Source organism: Mobula hypostoma, assembly GCF_963921235.1.
Source record: "Mobula hypostoma chromosome 8 unlocalized genomic scaffold, sMobHyp1.1 SUPER_8_unloc_5, whole genome shotgun sequence".
In the NCBI taxonomy this organism is placed as follows: Eukaryota; Metazoa; Chordata; class Chondrichthyes; order Myliobatiformes; family Myliobatidae; genus Mobula; species Mobula hypostoma.
This window is the reverse complement of record NW_026948128.1, coordinates 99530-117258: the sequence shown is the minus strand read 5'-3', so window position 1 is coordinate 117258 and position 17729 is coordinate 99530. Positions and strand designations below refer to the sequence as shown.

At 53.9% G+C, this 17729-nt stretch overlaps 1 long non-coding RNA gene across 1 annotated transcript in view; it reads right to left on the bottom strand.

Annotated features, from left to right (window-relative positions):
• Window positions 1–17080, bottom strand: part of LOC134341212 (uncharacterized) — a 131612-nt gene extending 114532 nt beyond the window's left edge. The window contains exons 1-3 of the long non-coding RNA XR_010016732.1: window positions 16935–17080; window positions 15112–15257; window positions 12996–13134 (exon numbers count right to left, since the gene is read on the bottom strand). This is a non-coding gene — a long non-coding RNA (uncharacterized LOC134341212). The remainder of the gene's footprint in view (window positions 1–12995; window positions 13135–15111; window positions 15258–16934) is intronic.
• Window positions 17081–17729: the final 649 nt, after the last annotated feature.

Below are 17729 nucleotides of genomic sequence, written 5' to 3'. Positions count from 1 at the left end.
GCACTGTGTTCCTGGAGTGGATCTGACCCAGGGATACGAAGACTGGAAATGTGCATGGTGCTCTCGGAGTGGGTCTGACCCAGGGACGTGGAGACTTCAACTGTGCCCGGTGCTCCCGGTGTGGGTCTGACCCAGGGACATGGAGACTGGAACTGTGCACGGTCTTCCCAGTGTGGGTCTGACCCAGAGATACAGAGACTGTAACTGTGCACAGTGCTCCTAGTGTGGGTCTGACCCAGGGATACGGAGACTATAAGTAGACACAGTGCTCCCGGTGTGGGTCTGACCCAGGGATACGGAGACTATAAGTAGACACAGTGCTCCCGGTGTGGGTCTGACCCAAAGATACGGAGACTGGAACTCAGCATGATGCTCCCGGTGTGGGTCTGATCCTTGGACAGGAGACTGGAATTGTGCGCAGTGCTCCGAGTGTACGTCTGACCCAGGTATACAGAGATTAGAACTGTGTATGGTCCTCCCGGTGCAGGTGTCACCCAGGGATACGCAGACAGGAAATGTGCACAATGCTCCCGGTGTGGGTCTCAGATAGGGACACGGAGACTGGAACTGTCTACAGTGTTCCTGGTGTGAGTCTGACCCAAGGATATAGAGACTGCAACTGTGCACAGTGTTCCCTGTGTGGGTCTGACCCAGGGATACAGATATTGGAACTGTGCATGGTGCTCCAGGTGTGGGTCTGACCCAGGGATACAGAGACTAGAACTGTGCGTGGTACTCCTGCTGTGGGTCTGATCCCGGGCTACGAGACTGGAATTGTGCATTGTGCTCCCAGTGTGGGTTTGACCAGGGATACGGAGACTGCAACTGTGCACGGTGCTCCCGGAGTGGGTCAGACCCAGGGACACGGAGACTGCAACTGTACACGGTGGTCCCGGTGTAGGTCTGACCCTGGGACACAGAGACTGGGACTCTGCACAGCGTCCCTGGTGTGTGTCTGACCCAAAGATATGGAGACTGGAACTGTGCACGGTCTACCCAGTGTGGGTCTGACCCAGGGATACGGAGACTGGAACTGTGCACGGTGCTCCCGGTGTGGCTCTGACCCAGGGATACGGAGGCTGGAACTGTGTATGCTGCTCCCGGTGTGGATCTGACCCAGGGAGACGGAGGCTGGAACTGTGTATGGTGCTCCCGGTGTGGGTCTGACCAATGGACACGGAGACTGGAACTGTACACGGTGATCCCGGTGTGTCTCTGACCAACGGACACGGAGACTGGAACTGTGCACGGTGCTCCCGGTGTGTGTCTGACCCAGGGATATTGAGACTGGAATTCTGCACGGTGCTCCCGGTGTGGGTCTGACCCAGGGGTACAGAGACTGGAACTGTGTATGGTGCTCCAGGTGTGGGAGTCACCTAGGGATACTGAGACTGGAACTGTGCATGGTGCCCCCAGTGTGGGTCTGACACTGGGATATGGAGAGTCGAACTGTGCACTGAGTTCCTGGTGTGGGTCTGACCCAGGCAAATGGGACTGGAACTGTGTATGGTGCTCACAGTGTGGGACTGAACCATAGATACGGAGACTGGAACTGTGCACCGTGCTCCCGGTGTGAGTCTGACCCAGGGACACGGAGACTCGAACTGTGCACAGTGTTCCCGGTGTGGTTCTGACCCAGGGATACGGAGACTCGAACTGTGCATGGTGTTCCTGGTGTGGATCTGACCCAGGGATACGGAGACTGGAACTGTGCACAGTGCTCCCCGTGTGCGTCTGACCCAGGGATACGGAGACTAGAACTGTGCACGTTGCTCCCGGTGTGGGTCTGACCCAGAGATACAGAGACTGGAACTGTTCACAGTGCTCCCGGTGTGGGTCTGACACCAAATATATGGAGACTGGAACTGTGCACGGTGTTCCCAGTGTGGGTCTGACCCTGGGATACAGAGATTGAAACTGTGCACAGTGCTCCGAGTGAGGGTCTGACCCAGGGGTACAGAGACTGGAACTGTGTATGCTGCTCCCGGTGTGGGTCTGACCCATGGATACGGAGGCTGTAACTGTGTATGCTGCTCCCGGTATGGGTCTGACCCATGGATACGGAGACTGGAACTGTGCATGGTGCTCCCGGTGTCGGTCTGACCCAGGGACACGGAGACTAGAGCTGTGCACGGTGCTCACGGTGTGGGTCTGATCCTCGGATACAAGAGCGGAACTGTGCACAGTGCTCCGAGTGCAGGTCTGACCCAGAGATACGGAGACTGGAACTGTGCACAGTGCACCCGGTGTGGGTCTGACCCAGGGATACGGAGGCTGTAACTGTGTATGGTGCTCCCAGTGTGGGTCTGACCCAGGGATACGGAGGCTGTAACTGTGTATGGTGCTCCCGATGTGGGTCTGACCAACGGACACGGAGACTGGAACTGTACACGGTGATCCCGGTGTGGGTCTGACCCAGGGATATTGAGACTGGAACTGTGCCCGGTGCTCCCGGTGTGGGTCTGACCCAGGGGTACAGAGACTGGAACTGTGTATGGTGCTCCCGGTGTGGGAGTCACCTAGGGCTACTGAGACTGGAACTGTGGACTGTGTCCCTGGTGTGGGTCTGACCCACATATGGAGACTGGTACTGTGCAAGGTCTTCCCTGTGTGGGACTGACCCAGGGATACGGAGGCTGTAACTGTGTATGCTGCTCCCGGTGTGGGAGACTGGAACTGTGCACGGTGTTCCCGGAATAGGTCTGACCCAGGGACACAGAGACTTGAACAGTGCACAGTGTTCCTGGTGTGATTCTGACCAAGGGATACAGAGATTGGAACTGTGCACGGTGCTCCCAGTGTGGGTCTGACTCAGAGATACAGAGACTAGAACTGTGCACGGTGCTCCTGCTGTGGGTCTAATCCTGGGATACGAGACTGTAATTGTGCATTGTGCTCCCAGTGTGGGTTTGACCAGGGATACAGAGACTGGTTCTGTACACGGTGTTCCCAGTATGGGTCTGACCGAAGGATATAGAGACTGCAACTGTGCACGGTGCTCCCAGTGGGGGTCTGATCCTTCGATAGGACACTGGAATTGTGCACACTGCCCCGAGTGTAGGTATGACCCAAGGATAAATAGATTCGAACTGTGTATGGTGCTCCCGGTGCAGGTGTCACCCAGGGATACGGAAACTGCAACTGTGCACGGTGCTCCGGGTGTGGGTCTGACCCAGGGATATAGTGACTGGAACTGTGTATGGTGCTCCCAGTGTGGGTCTGACCAAGGGACACGGAGACTGGAAATGTGCACAGTGTTCCCGGAGTGTGTCTGACCCAAAGATAGAGAGACCGCAACTGCGCATGGTGTTCCTGGTGTGGGTCTGACCCAGGGATATTCAGGCTGGAACTGAGCACGGTGCTCCCAGTGTGGGTCTGACCCAGGGATACAGAGACTAGAACTGTGCACGCTGCTCCCGTTGTGGGTCTGACCAGGGATACAGAGACTGGAACTGTGCACGGTGCTCCCGGTGTGGCTCTGACCCAGAGATACGGAGGCTGGAACTGTGTATGGTGCTCCCGGTGTGGGTCTGACCAATGGACACGGAGACTGGAACTGTACACGGTGATCCCGGTGTGTCTCTGACCAACGGACACGGAGACTGGAACTGTGCACGGTGCTCCCGGTGTGTGTCTGACCCAGGGATATTGAGACTGGAATTCTGCACGGTGCTCCCGGTGTGGGTCTGACCCAGGGGTACAGAGACTGGAACTGTGTATGGTGCTCCAGGTGTGGGAGTCACCTAGGGATACTGAGACTGGAACTGTGCATGGTGCCCCCAGTGTGGGTCTGACACTGGGATATGGAGAGTCGAACTGTGCACTGAGTTCCTGGTGTGGGTCTGACCCAGGCAAATGGGACTGGAACTGTGTATGGTGCTCACAGTGTGGGTCTGAACCATAGATACGGAGACTGGAACTGTGCACCGTGCTCCCGGTGTGAGTCTGACCCAGGGACACGGAGACTCGAACTGTGCACAGTGTTCCCGGTGTGGTTCTGACCCAGGGATACGGAGACTCGAACTGTGCATGGTGTTCCTGGTGTGGATCTGACCCAGGGATACGGAGACTGGAACTGTGCACGGTGCTCCCCGTGTGCGTCTGACCCAGGGATACGGAGACTAGAACTGTGCACGTTGCTCCCGGTGTGGGTCTGACCCAGAGATACAGAGACTGGAACTGTTCACAGTGCTCCCGGTGTGGGTCTGACACCAAATATATGGAGACTGGAACTGTGCACGGTGTTCCCAGTGTGGGTCTGACCCTGGGATACAGAGATTGAAACTGTGCACAGTGCTCCGAGTGAGGGTCTGACCCAGGGGTACAGAGACTGGAACTGTGTATGCTGCTCCCGGTGTGGGTCTGACCCATGGATACGGAGGCTGTAACTGTGTATGCTGCTCCCGGTATGGGTCTGACCCATGGATACGGAGACTGGAACTGTGCATGGTGCTCCCGGTGTCGGTCTGACCCAGGGACACGGAGACTAGAGCTGTGCACGGTGCTCACGGTGTGGGTCTGATCCTCGGATACAAGAGCGGAACTGTGCACAGTGCTCCGAGTGCAGGTCTGACCCAGAGATACGGAGACTGGAACTGTGCACAGTGCACCCGGTGTGGGTCTGACCCAGGGATACGGAGGCTGTAACTGTGTATGGTGCTCCCAGTGTGGGTCTGACCCAGGGATACGGAGGCTGTAACTGTGTATGGTGCTCCCGATGTGGGTCTGACCAACGGACACGGAGACTGGAACTGTACACGGTGATCCCGGTGTGGGTCTGACCCAGGGATATTGAGACTGGAACTGTGCCCGGTGCTCCCGGTGTGGGTCTGACCCAGGGGTACAGAGACTGGAACTGTGTATGGTGCTCCCGGTGTGGGAGTCACCTAGGGATACTGAGACTGGAACTGTGGACTGTGTCCCTGGTGTGGGTCTGACCCACATATGGAGACTGGTACTGTGCAAGGTCTTCCCTGTGTGGGACTGACCCAGGGATACGGAGGCTGTAACTGTGTATGCTGCTCCCGGTGTGGGTCTCACCCAGGGATACGGAGGCTGTAACTGTGTATGGTGCTCCCAGTGTGGGTCTGACCCAGGGATACGGAGGCTGTAACTGTGTATGGTGCTCCCGGAGTGGGTCTGACCAACGGACACGGAGACTGGAACTGTACACGGTGATCCCGGTGTGGGTCTGACCCAGGGATATTGAGACTGGAACTGTGCCCGGTGCTCCCGGTGTGGGTCTGACCCAGGGGTACAGAGACTGGAACTGTGTATGGTGCTCCCGGTGTGGGAGTTTCACCTAGGGATACTGAGACTGGAACTGTGCATGGTGCCCCCAGTGTGGGTCTGACACAGGGATATGGAGAGTCGAACTGTGCACTGAGTTCCTGGTGTGGGTTTGACCCAGGGATATGTAGGCTGGAATTCTGCATGGTGTTCCTGCTGTGGATCTGACCCAGGGATGCGGAGACTCGAACTCTCTACAGTGCTCCCAGTGTGGGTCTGACCCAGGGATACGGAGACTGGAACTGTGCACGGTGCTCCCAGTGTGAGTCTGACCCAGAGATTCAGAGATTGGAACTCTGCATGGTGCTCCCGGTGTGGGTCTGACCCAGGGACACGGTGACTCGAAATGTGTATGCTGCTTCCGGTGTGGGTCTGACCAAGGGACACGGAAACTGGTACTGTTCATTGTGTTCCTGGTGTGGGTCTGACCCAGGGATACGAAGACTGGAACTGTGCACGGTGCTCCCCTGTGGGTCTGACCCAGGGATACGGAGACTAGAACTGTGCACGGTGCTCCCAGTGTGGGTCTGACCCAGAGATACAGAGACTGGAACTGTTCACAGTGCTCCCGGTGTGGGTCTGACACCAAATATATGGAGACTGGAACTGTGCACGGTGTTCCCAGTGTGGGTCTGACCCTGGGATACAAAGATTGAAACTGTGCACGGTGCTCCGAGTGAGGGTCTGACCCAGGGGTACAGAGACTGGAAATGTGTATGCTGCTTCCTGTGTGGGTCTGACCCAGGGACACGGAGACTAGAAATGTGTCTGCTGCTTCCGGTGTGGGTCTCACCAAGGACAAGGAGACTGGTACTGTTCATTTCATTCCTGGTGTGGGTCTGACCCAGAGATACAGAGACTGGAACTTTTCACAGTGCTCCCGGGGTGGGTCTGACCCAGGGATACGGAGGTTGGAACCGTGCACGGTGCTCGCGGCGTGGGTCTGACCCAGGGATACGGAGACCGGAACTGTACACAGTGCTCCCCGTGTGGGTCTGACCCAGGGACACGGAGACTGCAACTGTGTTCGGTGTTCCCGGTGTGTGTTTGACACAAAGATATGGAGACTAGAACTGTGCACGGCGTTCCCATTGCAGGTCTGACCAGGGATACAGAGACTGGAACTGTGCACGGTGCTCCCGGTGTGGCTCTGACCCAGGGATATGGAGACTAGAACTGTGGACTGTGTCCCTGGTGTGGGTCTGACCCAGGGATATGTGGGCGGGAACTCTGTATGGTGCTCCCACTGTGGGTCTGACACAGGGATATGGAGACTCGAACTGTGTGCAGTGCTCCCAGTCTGGGTCTGACCCAGGGGTAGGGAGACTGGGACTGTGCACGGTGTTCCCGGTGTGTATCTGACCCAAAGATATGGAGACTGGTACTGTGCAAGGTCTTCCCTGTGTGGGACTGACCCAGGGATACGGAGGCTGTAACTGTGTATGCTGCTCCCGGTGTGGGAGACTGGAACTGTGCACGGTGTTCCCGGAATAGGTCTGACCCAGGGACACAGAGACTTGAACAGTGCACAGTGTTCCTGGTGTGATTCTGACCAAGGGATACAGAGATTGGAACTGTGCACGGTGCTCCCAGTGTGGGTCTGACTCAGAGATACAGAGACTAGAACTGTGCACGGTGCTCCTGCTGTGGGTCTAATCCTGGGATACGAGACTGTAATTGTGCATTGTGCTCCCAGTGTGGGTTTGACCAGGGATACAGAGACTGGTTCTGTACACGGTGTTCCCAGTATGGGTCTGACCGAAGGATATAGAGACTGCAACTGTGCACGGTGCTCCCAGTGGGGGTCTGATCCTTCGATAGGACACTGGAATTGTGCACACTGCCCCGAGTGTAGGTATGACCCAAGGATAAATAGATTCGAACTGTGTATGGTGCTCCCGGTGCAGGTGTCACCCAGGGATACGGAAACTGCAACTGTGCACGGTGCTCCGGGTGTGGGTCTGACCCAGGGATATAGTGACTGGAACTGTGTATGGTGCTCCCAGTGTGGGTCTGACCAAGGGACACGGAGACTGGAAATGTGCACAGTGTTCCCGGAGTGTGTCTGACCCAAAGATAGAGAGACCGCAACTGCGCATGGTGTTCCTGGTGTGGGTCTGACCCAGGGATATTCAGGCTGGAACTGAGCACGGTGCTCCCAGTGTGGGTCTGACCCAGGGATACAGAGACTAGAACTGTGCACGCTGCTCCCGTTGTGGGTCTGACCAGGGATACAGAGACTGGAACTGTGCACGGTGCTCCCGGTGTGGCTCTGACCCAGAGATACGGAGGCTGGAACTGTGTATGGTGCTCCCGGTGTGGGTCTGACCAATGGACACGGAGACTGGAACTGTACACGGTGATCCCGGTGTGTCTCTGACCAACGGACACGGAGACTGGAACTGTGCACGGTGCTCCCGGTGTGTGTCTGACCCAGGGATATTGAGACTGGAATTCTGCACGGTGCTCCCGGTGTGGGTCTGACCCAGGGGTACAGAGACTGGAACTGTGTATGGTGCTCCAGGTGTGGGAGTCACCTAGGGATACTGAGACTGGAACTGTGCATGGTGCCCCCAGTGTGGGTCTGACACTGGGATATGGAGAGTCGAACTGTGCACTGAGTTCCTGGTGTGGGTCTGACCCAGGCAAATGGGACTGGAACTGTGTATGGTGCTCACAGTGTGGGTCTGAACCATAGATACGGAGACTGGAACTGTGCACCGTGCTCCCGGTGTGAGTCTGACCCAGGGACACGGAGACTCGAACTGTGCACAGTGTTCCCGGTGTGGTTCTGACCCAGGGATACGGAGACTCGAACTGTGCATGGTGTTCCTGGTGTGGATCTGACCCAGGGATACGGAGACTGGAACTGTGCACGGTGCTCCCCGTGTGCGTCTGACCCAGGGATACGGAGACTAGAACTGTGCACGTTGCTCCCGGTGTGGGTCTGACCCAGAGATACAGAGACTGGAACTGTTCACAGTGCTCCCGGTGTGGGTCTGACACCAAATATATGGAGACTGGAACTGTGCACGGTGTTCCCAGTGTGGGTCTGACCCTGGGATACAGAGATTGAAACTGTGCACAGTGCTCCGAGTGAGGGTCTGACCCAGGGGTACAGAGACTGGAACTGTGTATGCTGCTCCCGGTGTGGGTCTGACCCATGGATACGGAGGCTGTAACTGTGTATGCTGCTCCCGGTATGGGTCTGACCCATGGATACGGAGACTGGAACTGTGCATGGTGCTCCCGGTGTCGGTCTGACCCAGGGACACGGAGACTAGAGCTGTGCACGGTGCTCACGGTGTGGGTCTGATCCTCGGATACAAGAGCGGAACTGTGCACAGTGCTCCGAGTGCAGGTCTGACCCAGAGATACGGAGACTGGAACTGTGCACAGTGCACCCGGTGTGGGTCTGACCCAGGGATACGGAGGCTGTAACTGTGTATGGTGCTCCCAGTGTGGGTCTGACCCAGGGATACGGAGGCTGTAACTGTGTATGGTGCTCCCGATGTGGGTCTGACCAACGGACACGGAGACTGGAACTGTACACGGTGATCCCGGTGTGGGTCTGACCCAGGGATATTGAGACTGGAACTGTGCCCGGTGCTCCCGGTGTGGGTCTGACCCAGGGGTACAGAGACTGGAACTGTGTATGGTGCTCCCGGTGTGGGAGTCACCTAGGGATACTGAGACTGGAACTGTGGACTGTGTCCCTGGTGTGGGTCTGACCCACATATGGAGACTGGTACTGTGCAAGGTCTTCCCTGTGTGGGACTGACCCAGGGATACGGAGGCTGTAACTGTGTATGCTGCTCCCGGTGTGGGTCTCACCCAGGGATACGGAGGCTGTAACTGTGTATGGTGCTCCCAGTGTGGGTCTGACCCAGGGATACGGAGGCTGTAACTGTGTATGGTGCTCCCGGAGTGGGTCTGACCAACGGACACGGAGACTGGAACTGTACACGGTGATCCCGGTGTGGGTCTGACCCAGGGATATTGAGACTGGAACTGTGCCCGGTGCTCCCGGTGTGGGTCTGACCCAGGGGTACAGAGACTGGAACTGTGTATGGTGCTCCCGGTGTGGGAGTTTCACCTAGGGATACTGAGACTGGAACTGTGCATGGTGCCCCCAGTGTGGGTCTGACACAGGGATATGGAGAGTCGAACTGTGCACTGAGTTCCTGGTGTGGGTTTGACCCAGGGATATGTAGGCTGGAATTCTGCATGGTGTTCCTGCTGTGGATCTGACCCAGGGATGCGGAGACTCGAACTCTCTACAGTGCTCCCAGTGTGGGTCTGACCCAGGGATACGGAGACTGGAACTGTGCACGGTGCTCCCAGTGTGAGTCTGACCCAGAGATTCAGAGATTGGAACTCTGCATGGTGCTCCCGGTGTGGGTCTGACCCAGGGACACGGTGACTCGAAATGTGTATGCTGCTTCCGGTGTGGGTCTGACCAAGGGACACGGAAACTGGTACTGTTCATTGTGTTCCTGGTGTGGGTCTGACCCAGGGATACGAAGACTGGAACTGTGCACGGTGCTCCCCTGTGGGTCTGACCCAGGGATACGGAGACTAGAACTGTGCACGGTGCTCCCAGTGTGGGTCTGACCCAGAGATACAGAGACTGGAACTGTTCACAGTGCTCCCGGTGTGGGTCTGACACCAAATATATGGAGACTGGAACTGTGCACGGTGTTCCCAGTGTGGGTCTGACCCTGGGATACAAAGATTGAAACTGTGCACGGTGCTCCGAGTGAGGGTCTGACCCAGGGGTACAGAGACTGGAAATGTGTATGCTGCTTCCTGTGTGGGTCTGACCCAGGGACACGGAGACTAGAAATGTGTCTGCTGCTTCCGGTGTGGGTCTCACCAAGGACAAGGAGACTGGTACTGTTCATTTCATTCCTGGTGTGGGTCTGACCCAGAGATACAGAGACTGGAACTTTTCACAGTGCTCCCGGGGTGGGTCTGACCCAGGGATACGGAGGTTGGAACCGTGCACGGTGCTCGCGGCGTGGGTCTGACCCAGGGATACGGAGACCGGAACTGTACACAGTGCTCCCCGTGTGGGTCTGACCCAGGGACACGGAGACTGCAACTGTGTTCGGTGTTCCCGGTGTGTGTTTGACACAAAGATATGGAGACTAGAACTGTGCACGGCGTTCCCATTGCAGGTCTGACCAGGGATACAGAGACTGGAACTGTGCACGGTGCTCCCGGTGTGGCTCTGACCCAGGGATATGGAGACTAGAACTGTGGACTGTGTCCCTGGTGTGGGTCTGACCCAGGGATATGTGGGCTGGAACTCTGTATGGTGCTCCCACTGTGGGTCTGACACAGGGATATGGAGACTCGAACTGTGTGCAGTGCTCCCAGTCTGGGTCTGACCCAGGGGTAGGGAGACTGGGACTGTGCACGGTGTTCCCGGTGTGTATCTGACCCAAAGATATGGAGACTGGTGCTGTGCACGGTGTTCCCAGTCTGGGTCTCACCAAGGGATACAGAGATTGGAACTGTGCATGGTGCTCCGAGTGAGGATCTGACCCAGGGGTACAGAGACTGGAACTGTGTATGCTGCTCCCGGTGTAGGTGTCACCCACGGATACGGAGACTGGAACTGTGCATGGTGCTCCCGGTGTCGGTCTGACCCAGGGACACGGAGACTAGAGCTGTGCACGGCGTTCCCGGTGTGTGTCTGACCCACATATGGAGACTGGTACTGTGCAAGGTCTTCCCAGTGTGGGTCTGACCCAGGGATACAGAGACTGCAACTGTGCACGGTGCTCAGGGTGTGGGTCTGATCCTCGGATGCAAGAGTGGAACTGTGCACAGTGCTCCGAGTGCAGGTCTGACCCAGAGATACAGAGACTGGAACTGTGTGTGCTGCTCCCGGTGTGTGTCTGACCAACGGACACGGAGACTGGAACTGTGCACAGTGCTCCTGGTGTGGATCTGACCCAGGGTTACGGAGGCTGTAACTGTGTATGGTGCTCCCAGTGTGGATCTGACCCAGGGGTACAGAGACTGGAACTGTGTATGGTGCTCCCGGTGTGGGTCTGACACAGGGATATGGAGAGTCGAACTGTGCACTGAGTTCCTGGTGTGGGTCTGACCCAGGGATATGTAGGCTGGAATTGTGCACAGTGCTCCTGGTGTGGATCTGACCCAGGGATGCGGAGACTCGAACTCTCTACAGTGCTCCCAGTGTGGGTCTGACCCAGGCAAATGGGACTGGAACTGTGTATGGTGCTCACGGTGTGGGTCTGACCCATAGATACGGAGACTGGAACTGTGCACGGTGCTCCCGGTGTGGGTCTGACCCAGGGACACGGAGACTCGAACTGTGCACGGTGTTCCCGGTGTGGGTCTGACCCAGGGATACGGAGACTCGAACTGTGCACGGTGTTCCCGGTGTGGCTCTGACCCAGGGACACGGAGACTCGAACTGTGCATGATGTTCCTGGTGTGGATCTGACCCAGGGATACGGAGACTCGAACTGTGTACAGTGCTCTCAGTGTGAGTCTGACCCAGAGATTTAGAGATTGGAACTGTGCACGGTGCTCCCGGTGTGGGTCTGACCCAGGGACATGATGACTCGAAATGTGTATGCTGCTTCCGGTGTGGGTCTGACCAAGGGACACGGTAACTGGTACTGTTCATTGTGTTCCTGGTGTGGGTCTGACCCAGGGATACGGAGACTGGAACTGGGCACGGTGCTCCCCGTGTGGGTCTGACCCAGGGATACGGAGACTAGAACTGTGCACGGTGCTCCCGGTGTGGGTCTGACCCAGAGATACAGAGACTGGAACTGTTCACAGTGCTCCCGGTATGGGTCTGACCCAGGTATACGGAGGTTGGAACCATGCACGGTGTTCGCAGCATGGGTCTGACCCAGCGATACAGAGACTGGAACTGTGTATGGTGCTCCCGGTGTGGGTCTGACCCAGGGATACGGAGACTGGAACTGTACACAGTGCTCCCGGTGTGGGTCTGACCCAGGGACACAGAGACTGCAACTGTGTATGGTGTGCCCGGTGTGTGTCTGACACAAAGATATGGAGACTGGAACTGTGCACGGCGTTCCCATTGCCGGTCTGACCCAGGGATACAGAGATTGGAACAGTGCACGCTGCTCCCGGTGTGGGTCTGACCTAGGGATACAGAGACTGGAACTGTGCACTATGTCCCTGGTGTGGGTCTGACCCAGGGATATGTAGGCTGGAACTGTGCACGGTGCTCCCAGTATGGGTCTGTCCCAGGGATACGGAGACTCGAACTGTGTACAGTGCTCCCAGTGTGGGTCTGACCCAGGAGTAGGGAGACTAGGACTGTGCACGGTGTGGTCTGACTTAGCGAAAAGTTTTGGAATAGTTCAGGAGATGTATCACAACAGCTTTGTTTCCAGTTCTTATGGAATGTTTAAACAAATGGCAGGTATCTCTTGTGGGACCTTTGGCTCTGAGAAATGTCCCTTGGATTTTTTCGGGAGTGTATCACAAAGGGAGACACAAGCAAATATTATCTGAGGTTCAGCCGAAGAGGCTGTTGTGAAGGAGGGGTTCTGAGGAAGCCCGGGAGAGGATATTCCATCACATATCTTCTCTTTGCATGATATCTGCTCTGAATTTCACACAAGCCTTCCACGAGTTAGATACGGCAACGACACCTGGACTTGCTGACGTCCGCGTGGGCTACTCACAGGATGAGAATGCACTTGTCACACTGGCAGCCCTGCCACTGACACAGCTTCTTGTGTCCCTTCAGGGGTACGGTGATGCCATGGTTGCGACAGCGGGCGCAGGTTGGCGAGCGCGTGGTCACCATCTGGTACGCCATACCTGTCAACGTCAAAGTCACAGCTGAGTTTACTGTCAGATGCACAAGACCACGTGTGCACAGGTGCAATGAGAAACCTACCTGCAGCAGCTTCACATGCTCACAGAACACAAAGCATTACAGCACAGTACAGGCCCTTTGGCCCACAATATTAACCCACTCTAGGATAAATCGAACCCTTCTTTCATCCATGTGCCTGTCCAAGAGTCTCTTAAATGTCACTTATATATCAGTTTTTACCACCACCCCTGGCAGTGCATTGCATTCCATGCACCCATTACTCTCTGTGTAAAGAAACTTACCTTTGACATCCACACCTCCCCCACCCCCTGCCCGCCTATACTTTCCTCCAATCACCATAAAATCATTACTCTTTATTTTTTATTTAGAGATCCGGCATGGCACTTGCCCATCTGAGTCAACGAGCAGCAATGCCCAGCACCACTTATTCTTCACTAATCAAATAACAGGGTAATTTACAATGACAATTAACCGGCAAACCAGTATGTCTTTGGACTGGATTGAAACGGGAGCAACCGGTGGAAACTCTCACTGTCAGGGGACAAACTCCTTACAGACGGCACCAGAATTGAACTCCAAGGTCTGATGCCCCGAGACGTAACAGCGTCATGCTATCCACTACACTACCATGATGCCTCAGTTATGCCCTCGAGGAGTAGTCATACATTCACAGAGGAAGGTAACCAGCTACCAAAGGTGGGTATAATTACAACGTTTGAAAGGTACTTAACGGGAACAATGGATAGGTGTTACACGGAGCGACTGGAGGCGGACACATGTGCAGGACACAGGCACGGAGACAGATTTGGACTTGACTAGGAACTCGGAACTAGGACTGTGAGTCGGAGCCTTGGGATTTGGACTCGGGACTCGGACACGGAACAACAAAACGACAATCCATTCGAGTAGCAGCAAAAGGTCTGCCTACTTAGCTGGATACGAGACGACGAAATCCAAACCACGACAGTCCATTCAAATCTCAGCTCGGAGTAGCGGCAACAGCCAGCAAATTTCAGCTGGCCATGGAAACGGCAGAATTCGTAGCTTTGGCTCGGAGTGGCGGCAAACGGCCGGCAACTCAGCTGGGCATGAAAACGGCCGAATCCACAAAGCACCCTGGGCACCGAAGCCACTTAGAGTCCACAATGAACAAGGACCCAAATCGGGCACAACCGCACTTGCTCAGGTGACAGTCCAGCACCGAGTGGCTGTAAACCGGAGCTTTATACTGCCAACTCAGAGGGGAAACAAGTGCCTTAATCAAGGCACCCATTGGACCACCGGGAAAAGGAAATAACTGGGATAAGAAGTCAACGGACCAGACCATGACAATAGGAAAGTTTAGAGGCATATGGGCAAAACACAGGGAAACAGGATAGGGCAACCTGGTCAGCTATGACAACGACACTCAAAGTTAAAAGAACAGCCACCAGGGCAGGAAGTGACTGCTGGATATATAACATTCATAAGAAAAATATTAAGTAAACATAATTTTTACATGAACGATCACAATTAGAAAAAGAAGAAAATGCAGTCCATTTTAATGCAAAGTGGTCACGGTGTTGCTGTACTGAGGCAGTCATTGGGGTTGTGCTGGTTGGTTCAAGAACTGAATGGTTGAAGGGAAGGAGATGTTCCTGACGGGGAGATGTGGGACTTCAGGCTTCTGTACCTCCTGCCCGATGGGAGCTGGGTGGTGGGGATCTTTGATGATAGACGTTGCCTTCCTGAGGCAGCGTCTCCTGTAGATGCTACCGATGGTGGGGAGGGATATGTCTGTGATGGATTGGGTTGAGTTCACTACTCCCTACAGCTTCTTCCATTCCGGTACATTCCGTACAGATGATGATGTAACCAGACAGGATACTTTCAACAGGACATCTGTAGGACTTTGTTATAGCATTCAGTGACAATCCAAACCTCCTTAACCTTCTGAAAAAATAAAGACATTGGCTCACCTTCTTTGTGATTGCAAGATGGGCCCAGGACAGCTCACCCGAGATCTTTACACTCACGAATTTAAAGGCAGAGGGGAGGGAAGTTTATCCAAAATTCTCCTGCAGTCTTGGGGAAAGCTTCCGACAACAATTAAACAATGGTAGTCCTGGAATGAAAGATTTTCCAGACAATCAGATATTACTTAATAGTCTGACACAAACTTTTAATTCACTTTCTTTTTTAAAAGGTGGCTTAGAGTTACAGACATAAAATAGTACAGGGACAAGCCCTTCGACCCACCATAGCTGTGCTGAACATGTTGAAGTAAACTAAAACTCTCTGTCTGTATAATGTACATATCTAACCATCCCTGCACATTCATGTGTCTGTGAGCCTCTTATACACCTCTACCTTCCTCCACCACTCCTGGCAGCACATTCCAGGCTTCTACCACTCTCTGTGTTAAAAAACCTGCTGTCACATCTCCTTTAAACTTTCCCTCTCTCACCATAAACGCATGCCTCGGGTATTAGGTATTTCCACACTGGGGTAAAGACTCTCTCTACCTTATCTATACCTCTTGAAATCTTATAAACCTCTATCAGGTCTCTCCCCAGTCTCTGCCACTCCAGAGAAAACAACCCAAGTTTATCCAACCTCTCCTTATAGCTCACACCCTCTACTCCAGACAGCAACCCGGTGAGTCTCCTCTGCGCCCTCTCCAGTCTCCGCATCTTTCCTGTAATGGGGTGGCAGGAAATGGACACGAATTTAGTTGTACTTCTGTTTGTGTGTGTGTGTGTCTGTGTGTGTCAATGTATGGGTGTGTATATATCAGTGTGTGGGTGTGACTGCATACGAGTCTGATAACATGTCTGTCTGAAATTTGCATTCTCCCTGTGACTTCCTGCATTTCAGAAGAATGACAGGAGCTCTCATTGAAACCTCCCAAATATTAAAAGCCTGGAGAGAGTGGATGTGGAGAGGACGTTTCCTATAGTGGGGGAGCTGAGTACCATTGAATAGAGGGACATCAGTTTAGAACAGAGATAAGGAAGATTTCTTTCGGCAGAGAGTGGTGAACCTGTGGAATTTGTTGCCACAGATGGCTGTGGAGGCCAAGTTATTGGAGATATTTAAAGCGGAGATTGATAGGTTTTTGATTAGACAGGGCATCAAAGGTAACAGGGAGAAGGTAGAAAGGAGAATGGGGTTGGGAAGGATAATAAATCAGCCATGATGGAATGGTGGAGCAGACTAGATGTGCTGAATGGCCTAGTTATGTCTTGTGGCTGATAATGGGAATGGTAGTCCCTGTGTCTATATTACACAGAACAGCAGTCCGGTATAATTATGGAAAACAGTCTATATTCCTGTGTCTATATTACTGGGAATGGCCGAACCCGTGTACATTATAAAGCACACCAGCTTAAGTATTATTATAGGGAGGATAGTGCTAAATGCTCTGAATTACAAGTCTGTCTGGCTATTCGATCTCTCTCTCCCTCTTTATAATGGGATAGGCTATGTAAACACATCACACAGCAGTTCAGTTTTCCTACCAACAGGGGCACAGTAGTGACCTACTGTAATTTGGATTCTGCGCTTCACAGGCAAATAAACAACAGAGAATCAAGACTCCTATCAATGTAGGCACTCGAACTGCTACTTAAACCATTGGGGTGGGTGGGGGGGTTTGATGTTCTTGTTGCTGTCTGTGTAGTTTTTTTGTGCTTGAGGGGGTTGACATTTCTCCTTGAATGGCTTCCATGGTTTTATTTCGTAGCTTCTAGAGAATACAAATCTCAGAGTTGTATACTACATACATTGATAATAAATGTACCTTGAACTTTAAAATGTGAAAAACTGTAGTGCTCTACGACAATTGCAACTGAGACTTGAGGTTTTCCAAGTGATTCAGGCACAGCGATGGATCTACCGGGCTGCTTCGCTAATGCAGAAAGTGCTAAATCTGTGCAAGTTATCCCTTCTGGCTCTTCCAAAACAATGCATTTCTGCTTCTGCAACACAAAGACAAGAAGAAAATAACAATAAATTATTAACCATTACTCAGCAATATTCAAATCCTTTAAGTGCATTTTGAGGCAAACATGTTGTTTATCTGCGATATTTGGCTATGAACAATTGAATTGTTATTATCACTGACCCATGATGGGAAAAAAACTTGCCTATTTCCCTAGTACAATGGATAAGGACGATGCAGCCAATTTACACATAGCAAGCTCAGACCAATTTGCCAGCCGCTTTCCCTTGGGAGGAGCCGCTGGCTGTTGGTGATGAAGGAACACAGGGGAGGGAGGGTTCCATCACTAAACCAAGTATGTCCGTGGACACTGAACCTCCACTCACCGCTGACCACGCGGGTCTGTCGAGAATCAGAGGGAGTGAGGGGACAGGACTATGGTAGTGTTGTTCCCCCGCCAAAAGTCCACTGCAGGCGACGAGCCTCTGGTGTTGTAATACTCGAGGATTTGAAGACGTGGACAAGAACTTGGCCCACAAAATTGGTCGGCAAACCCTGGAGGGGGTTCATTTACCTAACTGAGGGCGAGTTCTCCTCAGGGATTGGCGACTCGGCGCTTATTTGCCCCAGTTATTGCCCCATCCCCTCCTCTCC